Here is a 21,361-nt window from a genome sequence, read left to right on the forward strand (position 1 = left end):
CCCTGGAGGTGTTCAAGACCAGCGTGGATGGGGCCCTGAGCAACTTGATCTAGTACTTGATCTAGAGGCTGGCAACCCTGCCTGTGGCAGGGTAGCCGGAACCTGATGATCTTGAGGTTCCTTCCAACCCAAATTGTTCTATGATTCTATGATCAATGAATATAAAGTGAGACATACACTTTGATCTAACCCAGCAAATATACAAGCGACACAATAATTCTTCTCAGTAGTAACAGCAGGTATTAGTTGGAGACTTTTCCAACTGATTAACTATCCCATAAACATGCCAAAACTATCTTTACTGCAAACACAGTGACTTTTAATTTTATGTCAAAATCTATCAGGAAGTAGCCCCGATGGACTTGCACTGTTAGGTAACACTGGGCATAAAAACATTCCACATACAAGACGCTTTAAGACACAAAAGGACTGCACATTGCTGGGCTATCATTCCTTCAATTCCAAGGAGAAGTAAGGCTCAGTTAGTCCTGAACTGCTGAGCCAACACAACTGGGAATGCAGGCAGGAGCTCCATTTCACAAGGTGGAAGTCATAACCTTCACAGAACTGAGAAACAGACAGCGAACCTCATCTCCACAGCCACTAGAAGTGCTCACAGATTCATTTTTTGAAAGGCTTCATCTGTATTTATGTTTAACTACAAGTCTTTGAAGGGTGTAGACTTACTCACATAGAAAGCAAACACACTTATGAAATCACTGAATTAAAGAATAGTTTAGGCTGGACAAGGCCTTCAGTGGCCACCTAGTCCAAGGTCCTGCTCAGTGCAGGGTTAAAACCAACGTTCAATCAGGAATGCAATTTCCATTAGTTTTCCTACAGGATGCAAAGGAAGACAAAAGAAAGATTTCTATTTCAACTTAGAAACAGTTTAGAGAGTGTGGAAATGATCCAGCTGTGAGCTGCAGAAGACATGATTCAAATATTTGAGTCTTCAAAAACATTACCAAATTGCTGGTATGAAGTATTACACGCTAAATGTAAACTTGTAGGGTTTGTGGAAATTATCCAGCCTTACATCTGGAACAGCTCGTTTGGAGTACACCTGTGAAAGTCATCCCATGTCTGGTGCCCATATAATGTCAGGCACCACAACAGAGAACTGAATTCTGTCAGGCAGGCTTACCAGCATCAACCCAACTTTTGCCATGCATAAACAATGCACTAAAGGCACAGTGTGGTGTGTCTGGAGAACTTCAAAACTACTCAGCCACATTTGTTCCATTCACTACACCAAGCTTGTGCAATCTAAATTTTATCCAAGGAGCTACACACTGGAGAGCAGCATTCTCCCTTCTCTATCAGTCTCTCAAACATCTATTTACCACTACAGCTGGAAATTTTTGCCTAAAACAAACATTAAGCCATTATGTTTGACTAAATAATGAACTTAAATCATAAATTTAGAATAATAGCTTTGATGGAAAAGTACTATTTAAACACAAACACACAACTGCTCCACAAAAAATAAACATATCCATGGCCAGAAAAGATCACTGTTGTCTGTATGCTGCACACATAACTAAGGATATTTAATGCTAATTTCTGTATCAAGCCTGTAACTTCTGGAGTTAGATTTTCCAGAAAGATAGCATTGATGTTACAAAAGAGACAACCCAGCTCCTAGGAGGCACTTTAAGAATTAAATCTTCTCACTATTAAAAACTCAACCAATTTCAACTGTTAATTTTTGTTTAAATATTTTGTTTTCCAATACATTTTGGAGCATGAAGACAGCGTCTGTGGTCAGATTCTGTTCAGGCACCAACATTCACAGAGCTCTTCTCAGTCAGCATACATAATACTGATTTGATTTTGTGTAGCAGTTTTCACTCAAAGGTCTCAAAAAACCCTCATGAGTATTTATGACTGATAAGCCTCATATTGAAATATCTCCATTTTTCAGAAAGGCAAACCAAAGGAAAAGACACTAGAGACCATATTTTCCAAAGGAATAAAAATAATACATGAATGAGGTGGCTGTGAAATTTTGGGAAGGCACAATCAGGCAAGCTGTCCAAAGACATAGCTTACCTTTCCCAAAGGCAAGAACAAGACCCTCATCATCTGATTCTTATGCCTCTGTTTCTGTAGTGAGACCACTATGATTTGAACACCTTATTTCTACATACTGCTGTATAAGGCTTAGGTATACAACTCCACATTTAAAACAGCTCAGAAATGCACTATGAATTTAATACTGCAGCTTGAATTACATTAACAGTACAAACCATTCACCACAGGAACATAACGCTTTTTATTCTGCTTACCTTTTTTTGTAAGCCTGTTTTCTATAAGACCACACTCTAATGAATCCCAACCACCATACTCACTACCAACACAAATCCACCTTGGCAGCTCTTACCTATGGCAGAGACAATGAAGATCTCAGCCACTGACTAGTGACACTGTGGGAATGGACAAGTGCATACTCTGTCACCTCTTTTCACGTCCAAACTGGGGAGGAAGGGCTTTTTTCTGGATCACTGAACACTACTGAGCAGATAAAATGACTTAATAGGTTTACTCGAAAACGCAGCTAATAGCTATCAGAGTGCATTCTGAGAGAAGCCTTGTTAGCACAGACCTCTTACCCTCACAGCCTCTTAGCACGCAAAGCAGCAGGTCATGTCATAGAGGGGGGAAGAAAATTCCAGTGCTTCTGTCCCAACAGACAGACTGTAGAACCAGAAGAAGGAAAGTAAATTATCAGCACATTTCTACACTCTCTCCTACAACTCTAAGCTTGTTGCTTGAGCTGACTGGGATCGAAAGGTTACTGAGATTTTTCTACTATTTTGAAAGTAGGGGATATAGGCTTTCATGAATGGGCAGCTTTTTGCCAAATGAACATCTGACCTTCTGAGATTTAGTGACCTCAGACAGTCTTTCACATCAGTGTTAAGGCACTTCTAAAATTTCTGTAAAAAGTATTTGTCCTGGACCGTATGAGACATCTTCTCCATTACACTGCCATTACAAGTTTGAGTATCACAAATAAGAAAATTAAAAATCTATTTCATACACTGATTACTTAACCATTCATAATATTCTACTATAATCAAAGAAGGTAGATGGAAGTAATCTTTACTACTAATCTAGCCAGGTACGTTAGATACGTCATTTAGAAATTTAAAAGACAGATGCTTTAAAATCCATATGTTTATGAACATTAAAACAACAAAAATACCACTGTAACACAGCTTAGATAAACTAGAAAGTCATCTGCAGAAAATACATTCCAGAAGGCTTTAGGGGTTTCAAGATGGCAAGTGATTAGTGGAAACTGATTCTCATGGCTTTGAACTAAAACCCTTTTAGCTCCAGAGAGCTGTTTTGCCTTACTTGTGTCATGAAGGCATGACTCACAGAAAGCATCTTTGACATTTTTGGGACATGTAAAAACCAGTACACTGTATTTACTAGGACCATGAGTACCTAACACACGGAATTAAATCCTAACCTTGTCAAAATATATGGGAATTCTGCCTTTCACTTCACATGGTTGGGATTTTACCACGCCACCGCAGCAACAGCATCCAAACAAGAATTCAGCCCTTCTATGGAGTTCTAGAGATCGCAGCAGGAAAAGATAATTATTAACTTGCATAATCCAGTTCTTAGCATGTTATCCAACCTTCCAACATTTTTGTGACTTGACACACCAACACTCCATTAAAATTAAAGATTCAGACTGATGGAAATGTGAGCAATGACAGCAGAAAATCCATTTTCATATGTATTTGTTGACTAGTGTAATTTATACAGCTTTATACATTAACTTTGCAGGAGTCACACAGGAGGCCAGCATTTATTTCTCCATGCATTTTCTTCTCTTAGTAGCAAAAAAATGAAAAGGAAGAAGCGAAGCAAAAGAGGAGGGGATAGATGTCTTATTATATACATACAGGACAGAGTGTTATATAGACATGGAAAATCTCAAGTGTTTAAAGGATTATTTCAGAGAGGAACAAAGTCAGCTATTATCAAGCATTTCATGTAACGTCATGCTCACAAGACTCTTACATGTTGTAATACACACTGGTATCTTGTCTACATCTACACAACACAGGGAGGTGGTTTGGGTTCACTACCTGATTTATTTTCATTTCTTAAAACACAAGGAGAAACAGACCCCTAAATCCACCACTCTTCTCACAAGACTATATATATAAGGAAAAGCCATGTTTTTTCCTGAGAAAAACAGAAAATATCATCAGATGAGCCAGAATAGCCGTAGTAAATTCAGACACATTCAAATTATGCAATACTAGCTTGGCTTCACAGTCATGTTTTCTTTCATGCTCCCTGTTCATGAACTATTCAGACAGAATAGAGATTTGCTGCACTATAACTATGTCAGCTAGTCTTAGCCAAAACAAACAAAACCCGTACTGAGAAGGAGCTATTTAAAAAGTTTGACAATAAAGTATCCTGAAAACCAAAACACAAGCCAAATACAAAATGATTAACAAAAGCCATTTATCAGCTTCAATTTTATCATTCTCCCAAAGCTACAACATGAAGTCATATTACCTTTAGGGGTTCATTGAAATCCAGGATGGTTTATTTGTCTGTTTCTCAGACTTCTGCTGCGGCTCATATTTTTTGTTTTTACAGTTTGATCATAATGACTAACAACCACAAAAGCAGACCAGACCTCTTTTCTGGGGCTTTTTTTTACTGCTATATGTCAGAATCTTTGCTGTCAGTGCTGAAGACCTGAGTGTCACCCCACCACATCTTTCTCTTCTAAATTGCTAACCATGGCAAGTGACAACTCTTGGTCTCATCAAGTGACCGACTAAAAGAAACAGTTCTGTGATATTAATGCCACGTGCATCTCCAGCCACATGACATGGTAAGACCCACTTCTCATAATTCCAGTTATTCAATTAAGAAAGAAGTCTCCCTGCTACTTGTTTACAACATTATTTGCAAATATGTGGGCTTACACCTAGAAAATAATTAATGTCTGTGGCTGCTGCTATAGTACTGATCTATCTTCCCCTACAATTCTGTCCTCATAGCATCATTATATTCACAGTCCTCCTGAAGTTGTCAAAGAATGAACTATGTCTGAGTACGTAAGTTTTCTATGTAAGGCAAAGAAAGTATAATAGCTTGTGTCAGTTTCTATGAGCATTTTGTACAGCACAGAGCTACTGAATGTGGGCAACTGGATCTAATCCATGCACTTAGGCACAACACAGCAACAAGATTACCAATATAAAACAATGGATGAGTCTGTATAACAAACATTACTCAGGCCTCCAATAACCATATCTAAACTAAAAGAAAAAAAAAGTCACTAAGTACTAGAAGGGTTTCAGCCAAATGCTTGGGTATTCCCCAGCAGAATCTCACTGTTGAAGCACAACATCCTCAGCTAATTCCAGAACAGAAGACACATCAGAAAAATCCTCCAACCCAAACTTTCCACAACATCAGTGCCCACTTGGCTCTGGTTTTACCGACCTCTCCTCCCATCTGATTTCACAGCTTGCACTACTGGAGCTCTCTCCTTTTCTTTTTGCTTATCTTCCCCATTATCCCCGGTAGACACTTCTTCAACTGTAAAGGAAGAATTATTGAATTAGGAAATAAAGCTTAGAACTGAACTTTGAAGTCCATCATCTCAACAACAAGGTTTTTAACCTGTAATTGATGCTGATACTAGCTTCTTACAGAATATTAAGCAATGCGTTAAGCTGTTTCCACAGCACTCAATACTCCGAGCTGAAAATAACCTCCTTAGCTCAAATCTGAAAACCATGCATGTCAAGCGTTATTCAAAACACTGCACAGTTACAATTAGAATAATCTAGTACTAGGTCTAAATCTTGTAAGGAAGGACTGCAGATCATCTTCTGCTCCAGGTGCTCCTCGTAGGCTCTGCCTTCCCTAATCACAGAGTAAACACCTACTACCACATACACTGACAAAAAACAGCCATAAAAATAAAGGCTGAGTATTCTCAAAATTCTTTGGAGAAGGCAAGAAAAGTAACAAACTTCACACTACACAAAGTCATATCACAAAGCACAATAACAAAACATCTGTATGCTTTGAAGGCAGTGTAAGAATACCATGGTGAAAATGTCAATGGAAAGCTACTCCATCTAGGCTCAGCTTCCCATAATGTAATCCTGACTGCACCACTGCACTTCTATTACAGGAATTACATAATACATACGACACCTCATCAGAATCTCCAGGTTTCACAAGAAAAAAAAAAATTCTGAATAAGAAATATCACTATATTAGGAACTAAGATGAAAAAGAACCTCAGTCTTAGCTATAACCCATTCTCCACTACCATATTTTAACTCTACAGCCAGAGGGCAATGAAAAACTACAAACCGGAGTTCTGCAAAACACAACATAGTTTGTTCTTAACAAATAAACGCTTCTCTCTGTAATTTCACTGGTAGGTGTATTGTTTGTAAACTTGGTTTGGAAAACAGTGACTTGTGTCTTTCTAATATTGTATAGCCTATTGAACTATGTTCCATCAGCATACGTAGGACCCAGCTGTTATTTCTCCATGGGCACTAGCTAACAAGGCCATGTCCCAGGAAAAAAAGATTGAATTAGAAGAAGAATGGAAATAAATTCAGAATAGGAGTATACAAAATAATTTGGAAATTAATTTATTTTCTTCCTGGCAAAGAACAAGCAAATATTTTGCAGGGGTTCTACAAAGTATCTGGGGAAAGCACTTAGACACTGAATTAACATTAAGAGATCCAACTGTTCTAGAAGTTTGAGAACTGTCTGCTAAGCCTCTGAATGTCATTATTGTTAATGTTTGTTGGTCATTTTTTACTAGGTACAATTACAATTCCGATTATTGTGACATAAAGGAACTGTCAGTTAGAAATGTATTTCATGTGGAAGTCTGAACTTGTTCAGCAAATTTGTCATAATCCATTTGGGAGTGTGGTGCCCAAAGATGTTCCACCAATTCTAAGCTTTTTTGTATATCCAAACATAATGAAAATAACCAGATCAGTCTGACAGGCTTCCAGGCCACAGAATGGGCCTATGAATCAGTATTTTTCTAAGACAGACCTGGAAAAACCATACTGGAAACAAAAATCTGTGCAAGTATGGTAGCTAAGCATTCCCTTGAATAAACACCATTTAATTTTCCACCATTTTGAAGGAAGCCCACATTGTTCCTCTTGTGCTCATTAGTCTTCTGTGAGACAGAAAGAGATTACACAGATTTGAACTCTTGAGTTGAAAGCATTTGTTTGATTGCAAAAGGAAACAACAGCTCACCTAACTTACAAAAATGGAAAAAAAAAATGCCATGGCTTAGCAGTTCCTGTCTTGGTAAACATATTGTACTCCCTGGCTGCCTTTCTTTTCATCACTGAATCACAGAATATCTGGGGTTGGAAGGGACCTACAAGGAATGTCGAGTTCAACTCTTTACTCCACACAGGACCACCCAAAAGTGAAACTCTATGTTTGAAAGCATTTTCCAAACGCTCCTTGAACTGCAGCACTCGGGGCAGTGACTGGTACCCTGGGCAGCCTGCTTCAGTGCCCAATCACCGTCTGGTGAAGAACCTTTCCCTAACTCCCACCCTGACCCTCACCTAATACAGCTTCACACTGTTCTCTTGGGTCCTGTCACTGCCACCACCACCCTCTGCTCCCCTTGTAAGGAGCTGCAGCCACAAGGCCCCTCAGCCTCCTCAGCTCTGGGTTGAACAAGCTGAGGGACCTCAGACACTCCTAACATGTCTCACCCTCTAGATCCTTCAGCATATTCATAGTTTGAATAGATTAGCTTATGTGCATCTTCTGCATGAACTGTTTAATGCCATTTTTGTAGATCAATATACTTTGATACACAATGAAGAAATATATAATTTAAAATGCACCTCCAAGATACAATCTCTTCATTTTCAGTTCATTTCAGAGTCAAGACAGGAATGCATCAGAAAAGAAACACCACCATATATTGTATTCTGTTTGTACTTTTCTATTTATTATTTGAGCCTGTTTCCATCTACATCATTGAATCTAGCAACGTTCACCTTTAAATATGCTACTGAACTCAATTTTTCTGCCTTCATTTTTTCCTTCAACTTCTCTTTTGACATTCACTTTTTCTCTTCTGTCCCTTCTATTTTTTTCCTCCTTCCCCCACCCCTTGCTTTCTTCCTTTTTCCTACAGAAATATACCTCAGGTGAAACAAGTCAACTGTTAAATACACTGTCATGCAGGTCCCTTCCAACCTAAATGATTCTATGATTTATAGCACAAAGTACACATCTGCCAAATCTCACACACAGTATCAGGTTTATTCAGCTGACCTCAAACAATGCTACCATGACATCCATGTCTACAGGACAGTATGGTTCCTTGGTGCATATCTTATTCCAAGACTAGAAAGTAGCCTAACACCTTATATGCTGTGTGTGTAGCACAAGATGATGCAAAAAAGCCACAGTAGCCAAGTTGTGTACACCTTGCTTGTTCCAAGGAACACTACCTTAGGAAAGCTTCTTTGCTGCAGTAGAATGCTGTCCCAACACATGGTGCTACTCTCTACCCTCTTCAGAAAGTAATACATTAAACCTACATTTCACTGCAGTGTCAATATATGCCAAATTTCATATCTGAGCAAGAGAGAATGATAGATTGTATCTGTGCATGTGTCCATGCAGAGACAGGAAGATACAGAAAAAAAATTGGTAACTGGATCAAGTGGACTGCTGGGCTAGTAAGTGATTCCATGACAATCCTGCCAACTCGTATGAAGACAAAGCCTTGCTGATACAAAGTAAATTCTTAATTATGAGCTTTCCAGTACATAGAAAAATGGTGTAACATTCTAGCAGCTCTGAGAGCTATTCATTTACCTGCTGTTTCTCACACACAGAATTCTAATGAATATAAATAGATGGTTTTCAGTAATGGCATATCAAAATTGATTGGTATTTCTTTTGTTTATTTTAAATTACAACATACCCTTTTGCCTTCATTATTTTGAATTACACAAAGGAGAGAAAAAATACAAGTGTTTTGAATTGCAATTTTACACATGCAACTAGATGGATGGGCAAGTTATGGTACAAGTAACAGCACACTTTTTCAATTCAATACATAGCAAAACGTAAACGATAAAATTAATTAGATACACATTTGTTCTTCAACAATGGGCTGCTGATTACAGATAAACGCGACCATTTATTCATATACACTCAGAAGGAAAATCTGAAAACAAAAATCAAATTCTATTACTGTTATCACTATCACACCAAATTCATCAAGACTAAGTAAAGGTTCTTAACCGCCTCCTAATTAACCTGTTTTGATGGTGATTTCAGTTAAAAAAAAAAGGTCCTTTGGAATTCCCCCTCCCCCATGTGTGGAGAAGTTGTGTTATCATCATTGTAAATCACTAAACCAGTTGTTTCAATTTCATATCCACTCCCTCAGCTGATGCCACAGATCCCAGCATAAGTCAAAGGCATCAAAAAGGAAACCTCTCCTGCTCGGAGTTTAAGAATGAAAAGCTGCTAACCAATTCCTACCAGTCATGGGACGTTAGTGTCCAACTGCATCAACTTTTCATAGAAAATGACCTTCCCATTTCACAGCCAAAGTGAATTTATGGAAATATGCAGTTTCAAAATGCTCAAATATTAACGCTTTTTACTCAGGGGTTTTCAAACGACATCACTGGGATGCCTGGTCCAATGGTCTTTGTGAAACAGCTAAGAAGGAAAAAAATAAAGGCATAAAAGGAGACTCTTCTTCTTGAGTTCTCTGCCTTTGAACTAGTGGCAATGAGAATAACTTACACTATGTCATCCATCTCTTGGGATTTCTAAGATCTGCCTGGTCAGATGCATGCATATGAAGTGGAAACAATCAAATCCTCATTCCTCAGAATCAGTAATGGTATCATTGTGAAGCTCAGTGGGATAGAAATAAAACAAATGTAGAAAAAATGCCCTTTGTTTCTACTTAAATTAATTGGAGGAAAATAAAAAGAATTACTGAGTACAACTCCAGTGGGATGCAAATAATGAGATGTTTATCAGAATGGACACCACAGAGTGAAGCGACAACTGCCTGACATTCCTCCTAACAACTCCCAGTGGCTGTGCACAAAAAGGCAGCTCACAGCTTCATTTCCCATAAGTCTGTTTTGGCATTACCTTCCCCAGACTCTCTGCTGGATGATCTCATCTCACTGAAGATGACATGATTCTCAGGTGCTCAGTTTTGGTTAGGTGGCTCTGCACTTCTTTGGCACACTTTTTTTTTTTTTAGTTACAACAAACCTTCCCAGCATGAAACAGGGAAAAAAAAAATAGAGATGATGACTTAAAGGAAAACCATCCCCCCTTTTCACATCTTCTGCTTATTGAATTATTTCAAAAAGAACCAAACGTTCTTTGTAATATTTCTATCACCAAAAGATCAAAATAAGAATACTGAGTGATACAAACATGCTCTGTCAGTACAGTAGATGAAAGGTTACAAGCAGCTCTTTGTTATGAGATATCCATCTCATCTGGCTGGCTGCGCAAAAAAAAAAAAAAAAAGAAAAGAAAAGAAAAAAAAGAAAGAAAAAGAAACATTTGATTTTTAAGGAAAAGTAGCCAAGCAAAAAAGTTTAAAGATCACTGATCCTGCAATAAAGTTCTGGTAGGATAATGTAATTACGTCTATACAAGGAGACCAGCGAGTAGAGTCAATATTTCAGTACTGTGTTCAGCCATCAGGTCTACCTCATCTGCTCCTGCTGGGGTACACTGAGAAGAGACTACAAACATAGCGATAGTGCAGGTACTGAACTGTGCATCATATAGAAATAGTTGGGGGTGGAACAGAAGAACAAGTTTGCTGTGCAGCCAGACTGTAGTCCCAACAAGGAAATTGGGAACAGTGGTTATTCTCACCAACTCCACAAAATGAAGACTACTAAAACTAGTGGGTAGGGTAACAGCTGTGCCAAACATCTGTTCAGCAGTTTAATTCACTAGCGCTGTCAGCATTTCACCTCTCTGTGCAATCTACAATCCACTTATTAAGAACCTAATTACCCATAGATTGTGTGGGTGATGTGTTAGTAAGGGAAAAAAGCTGACGTTTTTCCTTACTTTATTCTTGTTTTAAAACAAAAACACTAACTCAATGCCTTCAGTTTCTAGCAGACCAGGAAAGCGCACACATTTTAAAATAAAGAGATGCCTATGAACCTTCTAAGAAGATTTCCAATTATTACATTATTGATTACTATTCATTACTACTTGAGCAACATAAGGCAATCACAGCACAGGAAGCAGTACAAAGATTCTGCTGGTAAACACACACCAGGAAGAATCTCCTTAAATCCTCACAGCAATGGCATATTTGGGATGTCTTCCCACATCCATCAGATTGCAGCACCACAAATTTTAACTACAAGGTTGCTGCAGAACAGATTCAAGTCCTTTTAAAGGCTTCTGTGTAGAATCATAGAATAAACACTACCTAATGGGATTTTCTATCTGGTCTTTAGCTGCCTTTCTACAAGGGGTCAGGTTCTCCTTAGATTCTGTTTGCCAACCTCACGCCAGCATCTGAAACACCTTACAGTATCTAAACTGGGACAAGATGCCCATGCTTTCACAAGTGAATCCCAGTTTCAGTGTCTGATCTTGCACACTGGAAAGCAATTGTAATTTTCTCTTTGTTCCAGTGCCACAAGATCAGACACCTGTAGACAAAAGTAATTTATCTGTTTAAAAAGCATAACAGCACCAAGTCAAGTGTACACATCATCACTACCTAGGATATCAAGCTCTTATTTCCACTACAGCTCTACTGCTATCATAGACAAGACTGACAGTGTTCTGTTAAAAAATAAATAAATAGGAAGGTACTCATGACAGCAGCTCATAGGTTTCATACTTTTTATATCACACCTTCACCTGGTTTCAATGATTCTACTGGAAGTCTTCAGTGATCTTCAGCATTTCAGATTTTTGGCTCCTAAAATATACGGAACAAACTATGAGAGGTAGCAGTCTCCTCCTGCTGTTTCCTACATACATTCTAGTCCTCAACTAATTTTCACTTTTTATTTTCCCCTTTTGTTCCCAGAGGGGCATGACTCAAACGAGATCATACAACCAACAAGATGTGGCTGATGTGAATACTTGTGTACGGCACAGGTGTTTTGTGTTATACACCTAGCATTCATGAAAATGGAAGCAAAACCCATTACGATACAGCTTGGTCCAGGAAAGGTCCAGTAATGCTGCTAAACCAGTGAACAGTTTCAATGGAGTTACTGGCCTATTGTTCTATGCAATGAACTTACACCACAGGTAATCATTAGAGACGGAGCTTGGTACTACTCACCTGTTTGAGGGTCAGCATACATGGCAGTGCTTCAAGAACAGAGCTCGCTCAGCCCTTACTTTACAGGATTAAATTCAGACAGCCCACCACTTATAATCTGATTACAGAGCTTCCATAAAAATGAATTCTGCTGCAATTCCAGTGAGACTGTACAGGGCAGAACTGTTTCTATACATGGAATAAAATCATTCTAGTGTGCTGAACTCCTGTATCATTATTCTTTTTTCCAGCCTTCCTTCGGATCACTGTTGTAAACCAACAAAAGAACAACAAACGTGCTAACAAAATAAAAATTACATATGATTTTATTGTTCAAATTGCTACTTACCTACCACACATCTTTTCCCACGTCTCAAATTGGTGTCAAAAAAAAAAAACTAAGTTATCTTCTAGCAAGTATTTTGCTAGAAGAACATTAAAACGTTCTAAACTCAAAAGACCTTTGGGCTTCATTGCTAAATAATTCAAATTACATCCAGTGGAAATAAGATTTACAGTTTTTTTTATTTTTTTTTATTTTTTTTTCCCCCACACCTTCTGTGAAGGAGCACAAAAAGCAATTAAAGGAAGAAATGCACTGTTTGCTTCTATCTGGGTACTCACTTGGTTTCCCTCACAGAGGGGAAGTACCATCTACTCAATGAAGAATAACAGAGCAGTTGCCAGAGTACCGATCCTGAAACAGGGCGAGTCTGAGGATACACCACCTTTGGTGGCAGGACTGTCTTGAGCCATCCAGCCCTCAGTCCCATAAGCACTATAAGTACAGCGTCCACCACATGACCACAGGTTATTCTGAAGCTCATACTATACAAAACGACGCACTACGAGAATACTTTTGCCTGAACGCTCTCGTCTTTCAAGAGGAAAAGCAGTTGTATTTTCCATAACCTCCGTATGAAGCGGACAGCAGCGGTTAATGACGATCAGTCCCAGGTGTCAATGGGCATCGCTCCCGCAATCCCAGCCCCGCTCTCGCTGAATTCGGCGCCAACACAATGGTTGTGGCAATGGGATATGAGGAGACCCCGCTCCGCACCCCTAAGCTGTTCCCGGTACTCGTGCTTCAAACCCTGTCCCACAGCGGCTTCTGGCTGCCCGCGGAGCGATTTATTCGAGCAGCGAGGTGCGCTCACACCGAGGGAAGCGTGCAACCCCCCTGCCGTCCCCGCGCTTCGCCCTCCCAGCGCTCAGCACACCACCATTTTTCCTCCAACAAAGCTGAAGAAAACCCGAACTTGGGCGGCAATAAAGGCGAAAGAGGAACTTCCCGGGGCGGGGAGGGCAGCGGGGCGAAGCCCGGAGGCAGCTGCCGGGGCCGGGGTGCTGCGGGCGGTGGCAGCGCGCAAACTATTCCGGAGCCGAAGCAAACAAAAGAGGGTGTAGCAGCTGCACGGGAGCGGCAGCCCCGGCGCGCCGCCGGCTCCGCGAGGAAGGAACAAAGTCTATCACGGGGAGAAAATACACACAAAAAAAATCCCCCCCTGTGCCTCTCCTCCCCTGCCCGCTTGACCCCCCGCCGCCCAGGGCTCCGGGAGCGCCTCCAAGCCCTCCCGGCACCGGAGCTCGGCCGGGAGCCCTCTCCCCGCGGAGGCACCGCAAGTTCGGGGGCGCGGAGCACCCCTCACACCCCCCAGCGCTTACCTGCGGGGAGGAGCGGGGCGTCCGCCGCTCTCACGGCGGGGAGCGCTGCGGGGCTGCGCGGCGCGGGGAGGAGGACATGGGGCCGCTCCGGTGAAGCGGCGGCTGGATCGGGCTCAGGCGGCGGCTCCCCTCGCCCGTCCCCATCCGCGGCGAGACTCGGGCGGGGGCAGGCGGGCGGCGGGGCGGTCACTGCCGCCCGGAGGACGCCCGCCGACCGGGGTCTGCGCGCCCCCCCCGCCGCCGCCGCCGCGCGGACAGCCGGAGGCGGCCGCCCGCTGCTCGCCCCGCGGCGACGGGCGGGTGCCATAGCAGCGGGGCCGGGGGCAGGGGGCGTGGGCGGGCGGCGGCCACGAGAAACTTTGCCGGTCCCGCGGAGAGGTGCTCGGCCGCCCCACGCCGGTCCCCGCCGCAAAGTTTCACTCCCAGAGCCGCCGGCTGCGGGTCCGACTCCTCGGGGACGGTCCCTCCATCTCCCGCCGCTCCTCACGGGACGAGGAGGAGGGAGAAAGGGGCAGGCAAGACAGCAGCAGGGCTGGGGCAGAACTTTCTCTTCTCCCCCCGGATGAGCGCGGCCACCCCCCAACAGCCGCGTCCCCTCCTCCCAGCGCTACTCTGCCGCCCGCCCCGCCGGGCGCGGGCTTTGTAGGGCGTCCGGTTCCGCCCCGGCGGGCTGTCGGGCCGCGGCCGCGAGGGAGGAGCCGCGGGGCGGGGGCTCGGAAGTCGGGGCCGGGAGGGTCGCCGTGCTCGGGTGGGGGCGAGGTCAGAGCTGGGTGATTCACCGCGGTGGGTTTTTCTTCAGAGCTCAGGGACGAGAACGCTTCTGTGACTCAGCTCTTTTCTTTTTATCTGCCCCCCCCCCACCCCCCTTTTTTTTTCCTGCTTATTTTGGGGTTTTGTGGTTGTCCGCCCACTCCTGGTGTCCAGCCCGGGACAGTTTGGCTACCGGCTGCTCGCACCTCCCCGCCAAGCGAGGTACAGCCAGCAGATGGGATCGACGAGGGGAGGACTCCTGCTTGCACGGGATTTTACCCAGCGTGAACGTTGGGTGTACCTCGTGGGGAAGAAGAAAACTGCACCTGTTTTGAGTCGGTAGCCGGTTTTATTTGAGTTACAAAAAGCGATCGGACCTCAAAGTTGCCGTTGCTTTTCATACCATTATTCTACTTAATGCTTCTCCTAAAAAGACAGAAAGATGTTGAACTCGGAATCTGCATATCTAAATGTACCTGAGACTTGAGATGGGCACTGTCCTGGGTGCTCCTGTCCACCATGCAGTGGGACCTCACACCTCCGGTGCAGAGAGGGTGGTGGGTTCTCAGAGCTCACATTATGACGACTGCACCCCTGCCTGATGGCTACATCAAGTTCAGCCCCAGCTGTCACCCAGCCCTAGCAGGGAGGCATCCAGCTCAGGACTAGCAAAAGGCAGAGAAACATTCAGCAGAAGTTGGAAGTATCACATTTCCAGCTTCAGCATCTTTTGATTCGAGGAGGAAAGAACAGCTTACATGTGTCAGGTTTCTGCCTGTTTGCTCAGATATCACCAGACCTGTACTTTGGCTTGCCCATCACAGAGCGCATTGTGTTTGATGCCAGGAAGGGAGGGGACAGCCTGCAGACAGAGGTGTACTCAGGTTCTCCAACCCCACTGCGCACCCCTGGAGGTAAGGGAAAGGGTGATGCTTGTGGACATCAGATCTCTTTCAAGAGTCAGCGTCTCTGCATATATTCAGATTTTTTATTTATTTATTTATTTATTCCACTAGAATTTATGGGAAATGTCAACGTGGTAAAGGTGTGGGAACTTCACTCTCCTGTGCTACCAATAGATCATGACATCCGGATTAAGGGTGTGATGTGAGCCAGCACCAGCTCCACCACAGTCTTCTGAAAAGGCTGGGGCTGGTAATTCTGAAAGGAAAGAGATCTGCTCACTTCTTACTCTGTCTTTGTTTCTGTCAGATTTTTTTTTTCCAGTCCAAAAGTATGGCATCGCCACATCCTCTTCATTCATATTTTCATTCCACGAGATGCTCCTCAGGTCCTTTGGATGCGCTTAGATGATTTACGCTCTCAAACAGCCCCTCTCCACAAAAAGTAAAAATTAACAAGAGTTCAGAGGCAACATGGCTGTGAGGACAGCAATGGGCTCAGGGGTAGGTGTCAGCAATGCTATGAGGTGGGGAGAGTCTCTGTGTCAGACTGAGATGGGTTAGACCCTTGTGCGGTACATGCACAAAGCCCACGCTCCCACTGAACCACAAAGTCATGATTTTTCTACACTATTCATAGGTTATATGTATGAAAATAAGATAGCTGTGATTTTAAAATGGATGATGGCACATCAGTGGATGATGGCACAGCAAGATCTGCCCATCCCAGTGACTGGCAGACATTTGACTTGTACAGCTTTGCTTCTTATCTGGTATTTTTCAGTTCTTGCCTATTCCTTTTACTACTTACAGCAGTTTGATATGATCTGAAGACCACTGATTTAAGGGATTTACTCCCGTTCTGCAATGGAAAAGGAAGAAGAGAATAAGGCTGCAGGCTCTTCAGATCTCAGTCATCTACAAGTCTCCGGAGTCAGCCAATGTCAAAACCAATATTCCAGGCTTTAAATGTCAACACAGATATTGCTCATCCCAGTAAAACAAACACATTAATGCATTAATTATGACGGTGGTTGCTTCTGAGATTATAGCAAGAATCAGTAATTAACCTCATGAGTGAGATCCTCCCTTTTAATTCACTTAAAGGCATGGAGTACTTTTGTTTGAAAATTGGTATGTTAGCAGCATTATTCTAGTTTCCCTTCCAACCTGCATCTTTCAGCTCATCAAATGAAGTCATTCATTTGCTACCATAAACAAGGCAGTGAGTGGGTTAAACAGTGAGCAGATCTTCTGTAAATTGAATGCACTGAAGGAAAAGGCAGATATTTACAGGATGTTTTTCAAAGGTCCAGGCTCGCTTCTACTGGAATTTGGTTAGAATTTGGGTCACTGAACTGTCTTGTGCTTTAGGGTGATAAATGTGAATTCATGAGTCAGGATTGTGAATGTAATTGAAGACTGAAGGGATCCCCATGAGCAGTGAAGAGCTGTAGTCAAATCCAGACCACTACAGGAAGAACAAACCTGATTGTTTTTGCCAAGACTTAGTGTAAATAATATTGTGAATCAGTTACCTTACATAGCTTACTTTCCACTTAGTATTAAACTCAAATATTCCTCTAAAGCTGTTATCCCTTACTTCTAATTAAGACATGGAGAAAATCTACTGTCTATCATTTATTCATACTCAGTTTTTTTTCAGTGTTATCAGTACAAATTCAGTCTCCATAAGATATCAAGGGTTCTATGGTGATAATAAACGTTAGTTCATAACTAATAATCATGGGACGGCAAAATATGTCTAGATCTCTGGCTAACAGCTGGTTTTAGTCTCTAAAAATACACAGTCTAAGATCTTTAAAATGTGGACAAGATCTGAATAGTGTCTTAATATTAAATCACAAGCCTGTAACTTATAATTAGATTGTATGAGCTAGTAAGCAAAATTCAGGCATAAAAAAAACTGAATCATTCCAATGTTTTCCAGAAGGAAATGGAGTTAACAGTGTAGATATTTCTATAACATACACACCTGAAGAGATCTTTCATGTTTTACTGCATCCCAGCTGTACTACTTCCTCTTCACTCCATGTTCTTTTTGAAAATAAGGAACATAAAAATACTTTATTTGTGCTAAAATGGAAAGTCATTTCTGATGAATGAGATCAATCCCTTTTGCTGAATAAAATAGAAAAAAATGCAGTATGTTTTGTTATGCGAAGACCTGTTTAAGTAATTCATGGTTTTATATTGAAGCATATGCCTAGGTGAAGTGCATCATGTTGTGTACATAGAAACCGGCGCCCATATTTGCCCAGTGCATTCTTTCTTGTTGCATTTGCATCATTTGCTACTTCATGTCCTTGTTTACATATTTACCAATCGGCTCAGGTGGCCAGGCAATCACAATAACAGACACACTTGTTATCTGCAGTAAATACTGTATCCTGGGGTATTACTTTGTGGACTCAAGCCCTGATCCAATGTCCATCACCCAAGAGACTTCATTGGCCTCGACACATTTTTCACTGGATCTTCACTTGCACAGGAATTCAAAACAAACTTACAGTATTCAAATTTAAGTGATATATGTGGTTGGCATGAACAAGAGGCAGCATGTCTTATGGGTATTGAATGTCCTAAACCACTACATGTTTCTGAACCACAGAACACAAAGTCATTTTTGGTAACTTTCACTTTTGCTCTGTTGAGTAAATAATGAAACTTGTGTTTCACCAAATTTAATGTTATACTGGAACATACAAACATAAAAAACAAAGTATTTTTAAACAGCACAATAACTTCTAAAAGGGAAAAACATTAACAATATGCTGTTAAAAGGCATGATATCTTACACTAGGAACCTATGAACTTAGGACTGGGATCAAGAACTCCTGCTCTTCTGGACTTTCTGTGTGGCCTTGGAGACACCACTTGACAGCTCTGTAGGGAAGACTTAAGTCTCAGATTTTATTAAATGTTTTCCACTGGTATAATGAAATCTTATTATGCCTTTATTTGAAATGTTTCTCTGAAGAGAAATGTTGCAGTGAATACCTGTATGTACTGGAATGTGTAATATTGGTAACTTATAAAAAACACTGAAATCCTCATCTAAAAAGAGAAGTTAGTTATTATGCTCAGGTAGATGAAGAAACTCTGAACAATACACTGAATAAAGAAAGTGAAATGCATATGAATTGGAATTCTCTTTTTAATGTGTGGGTTAGTGAAGAAAAAATGTTTCCAGATGTTGTTTTATTTTCAGTTTCTTAGATAACAGCAGAGTTTGTGAGCTTTGGCCTGTGTCTGAGGCACTCTCTTGTGCTGGAATCTTTAGATTGCAGTACTATCTTGAAAAGAAAATATAAAGTAATGTGTAAGCTTTTATGTCCACTATAGCTGGAGTCCTCAATAAATAATATATTAGTGAAATATTTTTGTAGAATGAGTAAATATATAGAAAACATATACTTTTCTCAGATTACTGAATTGTTTGCAGCAAACACTTGGTCTACTCTGCATTTAAGGTTTCCTGATACTAAACAAGGAATCAGAATACACAGCTCTTCTGTTTGGGCTGCTTCAAGACAAGTAGGTGGGATGTTGTTACCACAGGTAGCATGTTTCCTTGTTTGCAGATGGGCTTGTCTCTGCTTATTAAACACCAGCAATAGTGCCAGAAAAAGAGAAATGTCATCTTTTCATCACATACTTCCAGGAAGATAACAAAAAGCCGCACAGTGCATGATTAATATGAAAGTTTTGTAGTAAGTTTCTCATGCAAATGCTGGCATGAACAGTAGTATTGTCTCCCTACAGAATTCCACTGTGGTCTTACAGGAAATCAGGGGCAAGTGAAAGGGTAGGATACTGGGAAAAGTATTGTTGTTCTTCTGAATGAAAATCTAAATAATGGAAAACATATCACTTTTTTCACAATTTTTAAGGGTACTATTGAAGTATTCTACACGTGATGGATCATAATTATCTGTAATCATTTTCACTGTGCTGATAGACAGTAAATTGGACCTTCCTGCTGTTTTACACCTTCTTAAATTCTTCTCACTGCTCTTGTGGGAAAAAGCCACGGACCATTAAGAAAACTGAAGAGATGCTTCTCATGTTGATGCTTGTACCACTATTGAGATGTATTATTAAGGGAAGTCTCAATTATTTCTTCTATCTCTTACTACACAGAAAAAAAAAAGTCTATGTAATGAATTCTTATTATGTAGAAGACGTAATTAATTACTTACAAGTGCCAGCAATCCACTTCCTAAATATTATTATTTCTAGACAAAAAAAAAAAAAAAAAAAAAGGAAATAGAATCGGACAACAGCTAGCTTCATTACAGTAGCATGAATGTTCTAAAAGCCCTTTGTTACATGATCATACGTGCGTGCTTCTTGAAAACATGAATTTTATGAAGTCAGAAGTGCCTCAAAGAGAATGCACCTCTTCATAGTCATTAGCATTGTATCCACCATAATCACATGCCTTTACTGCCCATCCTTGATTAAAAAGCTAGATCTTCATGCTTACATTATAGGAAATACTTCAGAAAAATGTTCATGTTCCAGAAAAGAAATTGCTAAAATATCTTCAGCACAGAAAACCAGAACAAAATCATAAATTCCCATTATGCTTAGAGGTTGTCAGGACAGATTTTTAGGATAGTAGCACAATAATAGCACCAGAACCTGTTCTAGAGAGACGAATGTGTTTGCATTACATCTTTAGGGATTCCCTGTGTAATGAGACTGTGCAAGTTCCCTGAATAACTGAGTTCCACCGAGAAACTAGAAGAAGTCAGTTTTTATTCAGATAGTTAAAGAAGGTGCACAAAATCTTAAAGGTCAGGTCTAAACATAAAGTAAAATGACAGCCATTATTTCCAGACTTTATGAAGAATAGATGGTGAATGGTTGCTCTGTTAATTTTCATGCCTACTTCTGAAAGGCAAATGATGAACAACTCAGTAACAAAGACGACAAAATGTGATAATTAAAGCAGAATAATTGATGACATCAGGAAATTAACATTTAATATGAGAATCGTGATGAAAATAGTATTTACGCCTAATCCAGCATTTTGAATCCAACACAACACAAATCTATCTGCTGTTTTTGCTCAAATTTTAAGGACTTAATGTCATTTACATTTTGATTAAAACTAAGAGAATAGGGTAAAACTATGAGTAAGTACAGTTGAACTAATAGAATTATCACATTTATATTTAAATTAACAGTAATCTTCTCTTTAAGTCCAGTGCCCCAAATGTTTGTTTTACTGAAATATGGCTTGAGCCTTCTCAAGAAGCAACATTCTGTTACTGTACAGTAAAACATTTTGAGACATATTTAATGCTGAAGTGAATAATACAAATGGAAAACCCATGGACAGTATTCTTAGCATCCTGCTAAGCTGACTCAGCAACGATTACGTAGTTTTAGTGCTATCAAAATTGGAGCCTTAATTTTTATTAGAGTTTTACTAAAATATTAATACTACATAAAAATTACAACTCTGTAGTTTTGAGAATTTGGTTCAGTTTGGCAACGAGGTGCTCAGCTGTCTGTCCCCAGAAGGTGCAACAAACCAGTGGAGAGATATACTGAACCCTAAATGAAAGAGGACAGATTGACTCTGTGCCTTCCTTATCTGGATCTAAATGAAAGGAATTTCTGTACTCTC

At 40.9% G+C, this 21,361-nt stretch overlaps 1 protein-coding gene across 4 annotated transcripts in view; it reads right to left on the bottom strand.

Moving 5' to 3' along the window:
- The window catches only part of TMEM200A (transmembrane protein 200A), a 52,659-nt gene extending 37,995 nt beyond the window's left edge, over positions 1–14,664 (bottom strand). For 2 of the 4 annotated variants that reach the window (XM_424670.8, XM_004940224.5), the window contains exon 1: positions 14,048–14,664. The gene's annotated coding sequence lies outside the window, so the exon portion shown is untranslated. Of the gene's footprint in view, positions 1–2,615; positions 2,701–3,484; positions 5,409–5,499; positions 5,596–14,047 lie in introns of those variants that run through there. The other 2 variants (XM_025149189.3, XM_025149188.2) reach the window with 2 other exon arrangements.
- Between the last annotated feature and the right edge of the window lie 6,697 nt (positions 14,665–21,361).

This window comes from Gallus gallus, chromosome 3 (assembly GCF_016699485.2).
Source record: "Gallus gallus isolate bGalGal1 chromosome 3, bGalGal1.mat.broiler.GRCg7b, whole genome shotgun sequence".
Classification (NCBI taxonomy): domain Eukaryota; kingdom Metazoa; phylum Chordata; class Aves; order Galliformes; family Phasianidae; genus Gallus; species Gallus gallus.